The sequence below is a fragment of the Ovis canadensis genome, chromosome 10 (assembly GCF_042477335.2).
Source record: "Ovis canadensis isolate MfBH-ARS-UI-01 breed Bighorn chromosome 10, ARS-UI_OviCan_v2, whole genome shotgun sequence".
In the NCBI taxonomy this organism is placed as follows: domain Eukaryota; kingdom Metazoa; phylum Chordata; class Mammalia; order Artiodactyla; family Bovidae; genus Ovis; species Ovis canadensis.
In genome coordinates, this window is record NC_091254.1 from 33,502,195 (window position 1) to 33,512,379 (window position 10,185).

The 10,185-nt window shown below is 45.5% G+C and overlaps 1 protein-coding gene across 24 annotated transcripts in view; it reads right to left on the reverse strand.

The window, feature by feature from the left end:
* The window catches only part of RCBTB1 (RCC1 and BTB domain containing protein 1), a 53,116-nt gene extending 44,745 nt beyond the window's left edge, over positions 1–8,371 (reverse strand). For 5 of the 24 annotated variants that reach the window (XR_011259363.1, XR_011259362.1, XM_069601384.1 and 2 more), the window contains exon 1: positions 8,164–8,252. The gene's annotated coding sequence lies outside the window, so the exon portion shown is untranslated. Of the gene's footprint in view, positions 1–7,546 lie in introns of all 24 variants that reach the window. The other 19 variants (XM_069601383.1, XM_069601392.1, XM_069601377.1 and 16 more) reach the window with 13 other exon arrangements.
* Positions 8,372–10,185: the final 1,814 nt, after the last annotated feature.

A 10,185-nucleotide genomic window follows, 5' to 3' on the forward strand; every position in this document is an offset into this window, starting at 1 on the left:
CTGGATGGGTGATGATTTTAATTATCAGTTTAGTTGCTAGGCCATCTTAAAATAGGGATTTATTTACAGTTAATGAGCTATTGATAAAGTCTACGATGTCTTACAAGAAAGCACTACCATTTGATAATGTCAACAAAATGATAATATATATTCATTCTTCTGACCCCACATACCAATAATGCTGGGGAAAAGCATAAAGCGATACAATTATGACCCCTGTCTCTGAGAAACTTTAGGACGAACGGAAAGTCAACCCTAGCAAGCAGAAAGCTAAAATGCAAATACAAGTGGAATAACTAAGTAAGCAATGAGACAAACGCGGCAACACAGGCCAGCTGATACCTGTAAATGGAAAAAAAATTATGTGCACAGCAGTTACAACTATATAAAAAGGACATCTCCCAGAAACCGGTTATATGAAGTTCCAGAAGTCAAATTCCCTCCAGCGTACGGCAACATGAAAGCATTTCCTCGGTGGAGCTCATCCGGGTTTCCTGCAGGAACGAGTGTTTCTTTACAGCCTCCTCTTGTCGCCCGTGTAAGTTCCCATTTGAACACAAGAGATTCAGAGCGTGGCCATCTTTCCCTATTTTGGAGTACATTATGTTTCAATTCTAGGAAGGCTTTCAAACAGGAATTCTAGGGCTCGGGGTAAACTTTTCTGAAGCACAGTTTTATAACTTGTTGTGTCTTGTATCTATGCTACAACACGAGCAATTCAAAAAACCTCTGAAGTTACAGAAGAGCCGCATGTTACTCTTACTATTTTCTTCCACACTTATTCTGATGAGCTTTTTGAGACCCAGCAGATGCTACAACACTGATCTCGACACCAAATGTATTTCCCAGGTCCAGACAAGCCTCCAGAGAATGAGCTCAAAAATCTTTTAAATACAAAAACACTTTTGTTATGTAATTATTTTATACTGTTAGGTTAATCATGTTTCCATCATGGCTTGCAATTGTAATTATCTTTTATTTTTTTGTCTGGCTATTAATTGATGAAAACTGGTAAATATCTTTTACTTCTGTGAAACAAAAGTTACTTAAAATCATTTAATACACATAAGAAACATTAATAATTACCTTTCCCAGGTGCCTTGATCCTGGGAAAGGAAGGGCACTGGCTAAAAAATTCAAGTCAAATTAATAAGAAATTAAAAACAATTATAAAATAATAAATTTGGTATTCTTTTTTACTACTTCACCCTTTAAAAAATACACTATAACTGTTTCATCTATTCTGATACAAATCTTGCAAAGCAGCAAAGTTTCAGAGACTGGCTGAGACACTGGTGCTGAAACAGCTGGAGCAACTGCCGTTCACTTCTCTTTTCTGCAGTATTACTGTATGGCAAGAATGAAAACTGGAGAGAGAAATGGCAACCTACTCCAGTATCCTTGGCTGGGAAAACCCATGGAGAGAGGAGCCTGGTGGCTTATAGTCCATGGGGTCTCCAAGGGTCGGACACAACTAAGTGACTCTCACTCACTCAAGAATGAAAGAGTAAGAAAGAATGCCCCGAATACTTGATAAATTCCACAAAGACTATGGGACCCTAAGAATGAAGTGTTCTCCAAAGGAGTTTCTGCCATCCCTCAAGACACCTCTGTGCAAGGGACAAGGTAACCCTCCTACCTTCATTGAAGGGCCACATGACTGCTCTCTTGCAATTTCCTAACACACATACTGCGATTCCCTTTGGCCTCATCAGCTTCATTCAAGTCCATTACTCATTGAAGAAGACAACTGTTACTTCTCACCCAACAGGTTACCTGATTCGAAGTTCAATGTGCAATAATGGCCTCAGAAAGCGATTCTTAAGCTTCATCCTCCAAGAGGCTGCATTCATGTCATTGCACAGAAGCTTGAGGCAATCAATTCTAGGACACCTGGGAATCTGACAGCCCATTCATTGTAAGTGAAGAAATCATTTTACAGAAGCCACATGCCCAGGTTAGCAAAGCAAACCACCCAAGTGGACACGGCACTAGCAACAAAAGAGGATAACTTCAGGGTTGTGAAGTTATGCTGCTTTTACGACATACTTTTATTTTCAAAAGGAAACAGAAAAGAAATCTCCATGACTACAAATAATTTTTTTCTACGCTTCTATTCTTTGTTGCATCAAGCATGCAGATTTAGCAAAATAGGCCACGTAAAAATAGACAAGTGAATAGTTAAAGAAATGGATGGGCCCAAGTTCAAATCTATCTCTGGTGTCATGAACCTCTCCTCCTGGGACATCTCTAAAATGATTTCACCTACTACTCTCCACTGCATGAAGAGTATCCCTGTGCCCTGTGATGGCCTAAAGCCAAACTACAATTCCAGCAATGGATGGGCAGAAGCACACTCTATTCACTCTGTAAGTGTTAACTGGATGTCCTCTAGGTAAACAAGACACAGAGCCAGTCTCTCCCCCAGCAGAACTTCATGGAATCGGGGTGGCAGGGGGGGTGGTTTCGAGGCACAGAAATAGATGCTAACCACAGCGTGGCCACACTTGCTGCAAAAAGCTTGTTGCTATTCAGTCAACCCCATGGACTGCAGCATGCCAGGCTTCCCTGTCCTTCACCATCTCCCAGAGCTCGCTTGAACTAATATCCATCGAGTTGGTGATGCCATCCAACCATCTCATCCTCTGTCATCCCCTTCTCCTCCTGACCTCAATCTTTCCAGGCATCAGTGTCTTTTCCAATGAGTCGGCTCTTCGCATAGGGTGGCCGAAAAGCTTAGTTTATCCAAAAGGCAACAAGTAACTACCAAAGGAACTTAAGCACGGAAGTGGCATGATCAGATGTGTGTCTGTGAAGGAAACTTCGACAGAATGCAGAGACTAGATGGGGATGACGAAGGAGACACACCCAGGGCCTAAGGTGGCTGCGGTAACCAGGGAAGAAAGAACGGACGTCTATGCCAGGTAAACAGAAGTGGAGAAAACAACCCAGAGACAAATTCAAAAGCATTCTGTAACTGACTGAACAGGAGGAGGAGGCGACACAAGGGAAAGGGAGAGCCAAGGCTCACACTCAGACGCTCGGCTCAGGCACTGAGGGATCCTTAACAACTCATGGTGGGAGAGAACACAGCAAGTTTCAGGGGGAGATGAGGAATTCTACTCTGGGCATTTTAGCTACCTGTGGGATATCAAAGTGGGTATGTAGAATAGACAGATTTATAAATCTGAAGATCAAGAAAGAGAGCTGTACAGATATGTACCCAAATGTATGACCGAATCACTGTGCCGTACACCTGAAGCTAACACTGCAAATCAACTCTAGTTCAAAAAATAACAATAATAATTTTAAAAAGCAAGAGATCTGTATTGGAGACTTGGAAATCTGGCATGAGATCACTCAGGAAAAAGTGTGTGGAGTAAGAAGAGAAGACGGTCTTGGAAAAAACTCAAAGGAACTCCAACAGGAAAGGGACAAGCAGGGCTTCATGACAGAGGCGGGAGGAAGAGGCAGCGCAGGAAGAAAACCAAGAGGAGAGTGTCACAGGAGCCTAGGGACGCAAGAGGCAGTGTCTGGGTCAAATGCTGCTGAGAGACCAGACAAAGTGAGGACTGAGAAAGGTCTGTTGGGTTTACCAAAAATTACTGGCAATTGTTAAGAAGCCTCAGGGAGGCCATGGGTGAATAAGGCCAGGTTGCAATGGTTTGAGAGCGTGTAAAAGGTGAAGGACAGACCTGATGAAAAGGAATTTAAAAGGCTGGAGGTAATTTCCTTATTTATTGTCCTCTCTTGGCTGCTGAGGGTCTGCATTTTTCAGTTCCACCAGCAACGTAGGGGGTTCCAGTTTCTCCATCTTATTGTCTGTCTTTGTCATTATAATCACCCTAGTGGGTGTGAGGCAGTATCTCATTGTGGGTTTGACTTGCATCTGAGAGCATTCTCTTTCATAAATTCTCCCTGTGAACGAAGAGGGAAGGCTTTCGGCTGAGAGTAAGAGGGGAGGTAGCAACAAAAGATGGAGTGAACCAATAAAAAATAAGGGTAGGACCTCCCTGGAGGTCCAGTGCTTAAGACCTCACCTTCCAATGCAGGGGGTGCAGGTTTGATCCCTGGCCAGGGACCTAAGATCCCACATGCCTCATGGCCAAAAAACCAAAACATAAAACAGAATCAATACTGTAACAAATTCAATAAAGACTTAAAAAAAAAAAAAGGTCTACATCAAAAAAATAAAAAATAAAAAAAAGAGGTGGGGGGAGACTGAAGTAGCCACCAGGAAGGATGGGAAAGAACACTGACCAGGGAAACCTACAAAGATGTTATACAGAGTCCAGCAGAGGTGGAGACTATCAGTCTACAAAAGCACTCACTTGATCTCCAATGAGATTTTCTTCTCCAGAAAAGAGGGGTTTTTGGATTTTTTTTTTAACTGAACCAGAATTAGAATGAAAAGCTGCTCAGATGATTTTTTTTTTCATTTAAAGACAAGGGGACTTCCCTGGTGGTCCAGTGGCTAAGACTTCCCAATCCCAGGGCAGAGGGCTGGGGTTCCATCCCTGGTCAGGGGACTATTAACAGATTCCATGTGCCACATAACTAAGATCCTGTATGCCAAGACTAAGAACTTGCATGGCCAAATAAATAAATAATTATTTTAAAAGGCAGTAAGAACTGCCCCTGAAAAATCCATCAGTGGATTTTTGAAGTCCTATATCATATTCACTAGAAATGACAGCTTGCATACAATTCACTCTCCTTGACCCTTGAAAGCAAAGCACTTCCCAGACTTGTGTTCCCTGCAACAGATCTTACATCTGCACTTAAGACTACGATCATGAGGGTGCTACGTTCATCAAGTGGCAAACTTCAAGGAACACCACACATCCAACCTCAACAATGGGCAATTCCTCTAAAACATGTCAGACACTGCTATCACCAAGTGTTAACTTAAGACTGATCATATATACAAATAATACCCAATTACACAAAAGAAACTGTCTTTTGACTTAACCATCATCTAGGAGAATACAAGATATAGCCAGCCAGGTGCTATGCTGTGCCTAGTGGCTCAGCTGTGTCCGACTCTTTTTGACCCCATGGACTATAGCCCACCGGGCTTCTCTGTCCATGGGAATTCTCCAGGCAAGAATACTGGAGTGGGTAGCCTATCCCTTCTCCAGGGGATCTTTCCAACCCAGAAATTCAACCAGGTCTCCTGCACTGCAGGGGGATTCTTTACCAGCTGAGCAACCAGGGAAGCCCAGACATAGCCATAGCCTTCATTAAACTGTACTTAATTCAACTAGTGCATCCCTATGTAATATGAAATAAAGATGTAATTAATTGAGAGACTTATCTTTAAAGCATGCCCCTGAGTATGTTGACCACAGTCTTGTGCTCATGGATCCCATCTTGGGACAGCTGTATACGCAAACCGGATTCATACCCAGGGTTTCACTGCACAAGGTGCTACGCTGTTTCAGTTATCTGTTGCTGAGTAACGTGCCATCCCAAAACTCGGTGGCTTAAAACAACAGCAATTTGTTATTTCACTCAATGCTGTGTTTTAAGTGGGCTCAGCTGGGATCGCAGGCACTGGGCGCTTAAGCAGGGTTGAAACGGGCCAGGCCTTGTTCACATAAACCTTCTCAGGTGGTCTTTCTCCACCTAGTCTAGCTCAAGCCTCTATACCAGCTGTTGGCCCCCAAGAGAGGAAATGCTCAAGCTGCCAGGCTCTTAAGGACTATGTCCAGAACTGACTCACAGCACTTCCACCACATTTACTGGTCAAAGTGAGTGATGTGGAAAGCCTAGGTTCAGAGGGAGCAGAAACAGACTCCATCTCTTGAGGGGAGGAGGGGCGATAATGGAGGGATGGGATAAATTGCTGGCAGTCACCTCTGGAACACTCTTCCACAGCTGTAGACAGTATTACTGAACATTTTCAAGATACCACTTGAATTCAGGATTGAAGCATTAGAGAGGGTACAGACTTTATCTATTTCCAAAACTCAAACTTTTTCTTAAGCATCAAAAAGAATATTGGGGCAAAAATATTCTTTTTTCCCCCCTGGGATGCTAAGCTCACAAAAGCCATGGAATCTTCTCTTCTAGGACTGTGGGATGGAGACAGACCATCAGACTTCAGGAATGGTCTAAGTATAATCTTCCCTAGATGTGATTCATCATTTTCTGAAGTCATTTCACAACTTACAATATATTACGTATGCAGGGGTACAATCTCATTTTTAAAAAACATATCTATACTAAATATATATATATAAAGAGAGGTCTCCCCAGCTATTTTAACTCTTTCTATCCAAACTCAAGAATCAAATAGATTTGGCTAAGTACTTCAATACTCAAACTTGCTACTGGCTCTTCTAGGTTCAGGAATGGACTAAATTTGAGTATCACAGTACCTTTTACAATATGAAATCTCACTATCTGAACAGAGCAATCCAGTATACCTGTTTTTAAAAAGAACTTATGAGGGGATCTATGTATACATAGAGCTGATTCACTTTGCTGTATGGTAGAAACTGCCACCACATTGTAAAGCAACTAGACTTCAAAAAAAGTTTTGTTTTTTTTTTTAAAAAAAGGACTTACACCCAAAATATTTGTCCTCTTTAGATGATATAAATTACAGGTGATGTACATTCTTCCTTAATGTCTGCCTGCACTCGACATTCCTTGAGGGTCCAAACCTTGTTTTCCATGCCTGTCTTACTGTTCAATGCAGGACACACAGAAGGAACAGTGTCATAATGATAATAAAGGTCTTTCACATCCCTTCTGTTTCAATTTCCCCACTCTGACTTTCAGATAAAGGAAGACACAGTCTTGGACTTCCCAGCTTGAGCTGCTGAGTATTAAGATGAAGCCAAGCTTCTGCTGGACAGAGAACACAGCGAACTCTTTAAACAATTTTAAAGAATTTTTTAAGCCGCAAACTTGATAGCACTGATCTTTATAGCTACCTGCTTTCTGAAGTTCTCAGAACTTGATCGTTTGGATCACATAAAAATCACTGCAGAAGAAATCTCTTTAAAGATGAATACCCTTCCTCTTCAACAGAAACGCTGGGGAGGGTAGGAAAAAATGACTAGTCTAGAAGTATTAATAAATGGACTGGTATTTGCACAATGGATTAAAAGATATCCATACCACAGATTAACTGCCATATTAACAGACTCTAAATATACCTATTCAACCCTGAAGGCAGTCCAAAGAGGTGAAATTCACCAGTGCTCACTACAAATAGATACTTGAAAAAATTTAAAGCACACCACACACTGTTGTCAGGTTCAAACCATTTTCCCCATTCCTTTCAGCATTATATACCTCGATACTCTCATGTGCTAGCCCACAACACACACCAGCTTCAGAAACTCAGTTTTTGCCTCCAAGAGCTATAATCCTCCCTCCAAAAAGAATAAGCCAAAACCAAATAAGACTATGAATCTGGGTTTTCTTAAATGTTATGAAACTGCTTTATAAAACTGTAATCCTCAGATGCAGAGTTCTGCAGCAGATGATTTCGGAGTGTCTCACGTGCAAATAAACATAAAAAGTCACTTACAAGAGCAGAATAGAGCGCGCCTAGACGGTCATCTTAAATAGAGCAGGCAGCTTAACCGACGCAGGACTAGAGAAATGTCTTTTCACTCGGTTCATCGCACTCCCGGACCAAAGTCCCTATTAAATAAAACCCCTTTGGTGGACTCCGTGTTGCGGAGGAAAGGGAGACGGTGCAGAGTATGGCGACCTACTGAGGCTTAGGAACAGATGCGAAGATCTTGGCAAGGGCCGAGGGAGGACGGGGAGAGGCGGCGGGGAGGTCTCCTCTCGCGCAGACCAGCGCCCAGAGCCGTGCCAGACTTCAGCTCCGAGCAAAACGTCGTCTCCGCAGCTTCCGAAAGACAGGGAGCCGGGAAAACTTTCCAGAGCTTCTCCCCCACCCCGTCCCTCCTCCTCCTCGGATGAAACGCTAGCAGAGGCGCTAACGGCGCGGCGCCGGCCGCCCCATCACCCGCCTGGCCGCAGCGCCAGACGGACCGGGGGCCTGGGGACCCAGGCCGGGGGGAGCGCGCAGGAGGAACGCGGCGCGCCGGCCGGGCCCGCTGGGAAGGCGGAGCGAGGGGAAGGGGCCTCCGCGCGCTCGGGCCCGCGCCCAGCCTCCCCGCCCCGCCGGGGTACCTGGGAGGCCAGCCGCGGCCGCGCGCCGTCCCGCCAGGCCCAGCCGCCGGGACCTCTGAGGCGTCGGGGCCCGAGAACCTCCGGCGAGTGGCGGGCGAAGGGGCGGAGCTGGAGGGGGCGCCGGGGGCCGGGCCGCCGGGTCACGCGGCCCGGGCCGCCTCACGTGACGCCGCCGCCCGCCGGCCTGGGAGCCCCGAGGCTCTCGGCCCGGGCCAGCGGGCGCGGGGTTTCCTGAGAAGCCGCGTGGAGCCCCCAGGCTCTGCGGAGAGTCCCGGTCGCGCTCGGTGACTGCCGGCACTCGCAGCGGCTTTGTCCTGCCTTTCTGCTCCCGCCGCCCCCGCTCTGGATGATTGCCCGTGGGGAGGGGGCCATCCAGCCATCCGAAAGGGACCTAGGATGGACATACTCGGCTGGAAACCCTTCTCCCGGGCCCAAAGCGCGCCTGCCCACGGGGGCATTACTTAGGGGGTGCTGCCAGGAGCAAAAGGCCAGAGATGTCTATCCCTGCACCCCCCAAGCTCCAGGCATCCGTCTCTCATTTAATCTACTGGTGGACAAGCGCCTAAGGCCCAGGAATAAAGTGACCCCTGTACCAAGATCAGAAGGAAGCAGGGAGGGAGGTACAGGGCCCCGGTAATGGAAGCAAGGCAGTGGTACCTCGGATGCAGGCTGTCAGGATGGGAAGGGACCTAAGAAGGCAAATGACCCTTTATTAGTTTATTTTTGTTATAAATGAAAAAAAAACAACACCACCACCACCACTGAGGCCGAGAGTGGGTATGCGACCTGCTGCTCCATCCAGCCTGTCATCCGTTGTGACCACGTCTGTGGTTTGTGTGCCCGCGTGCATGCTCAGTAGTTCAGACTGTCTGAATCTTTGTGACCCCATGGACTGTAGCCCCCACCCCAGCCCCGCCAAGTCCATGGAATTTTCCAGGCAAGAATACTGGAGTGGGTTGCCATTTCCTTCTCCAGGGAATCTTCCCCACCCAGGTATCCGAAACTCGTATCTCCTACCTTGGCAGGTGGATTCTTTACCACTGAGCCACCTGGGAAAGCATGGAGACTGCAGTCACCTTTATAAAGTACTGCGCAGCTCTGGGGAAACTCTCTGGCTCCACAATATAAAGTCCCAACTGCTTGGCACAACATAACTTTCCAAACAATTTTGTTCAAACTTACTTTTCCCATTTAAATAGGAAAACATACCATTTTTTAAGCATCACCAAACAGCTCAGCTAATCTACTAAAAGATGCCTACTTTTCCTCATCTTCCAGGGCTAACTCAACACGACTCCATGCTCTGGCTGGAGAGAATTCCTGCTTCCCTTGACTGCTCAGTTTTCTTTGGATTACTTACTTTTCCCCCCAAGTTGCTTTACTCCTCTTTGTTCATTCTTTGGCCTCAGTCTGAGATGCCCTGAATGCCCTCTCCTCCCATAAGGAAAACCAGAGCCCAACAGTAGTTAAAGAAGTAAAAACAGATTCTGATCACAAGCTATTGCCACAAGGGAATTGAGTCCAGTTTTATAGTGAGGTTTGTTTTCCCCTTTGCGGTAGTTGCTGAATAAAGTCTTGTTCTTACTGCCTTAACCACTGTCGAGTTCTTGTTATCTTTAACAACCCATATCAGTACGTATCAGTCTCCTACTCATCTTTCAAAATCCAGGTCAAAACCCACTCTTGTCTTCCTACCCTGCATCCTCCACCTGATGAAACAGCAACTGAAGTTCATGCAGAGGTGTCAGCTGCAGTTTCCAGGACAGTGTACCTATTCTCATACGTAAATCTCACAGTACTCAGAAAGGTTCCATTCAATTCTGGTAAGAAGTAAATTCTCTATCCCTATCTTCTTTCCTAGATTATAAACTCTTTTAAAACAAGACTTCTGGGCTTATTTTGATGCCCTCAGTATCCCCTGAGTGATGATCAGTGTGGTAGATCCTCAGTACCCTAGTGAAGGTTTATACAAAGACCCTCAATCTGCACTGAATGAAGTGGCTTGACCCCAAGGTAGCAGAC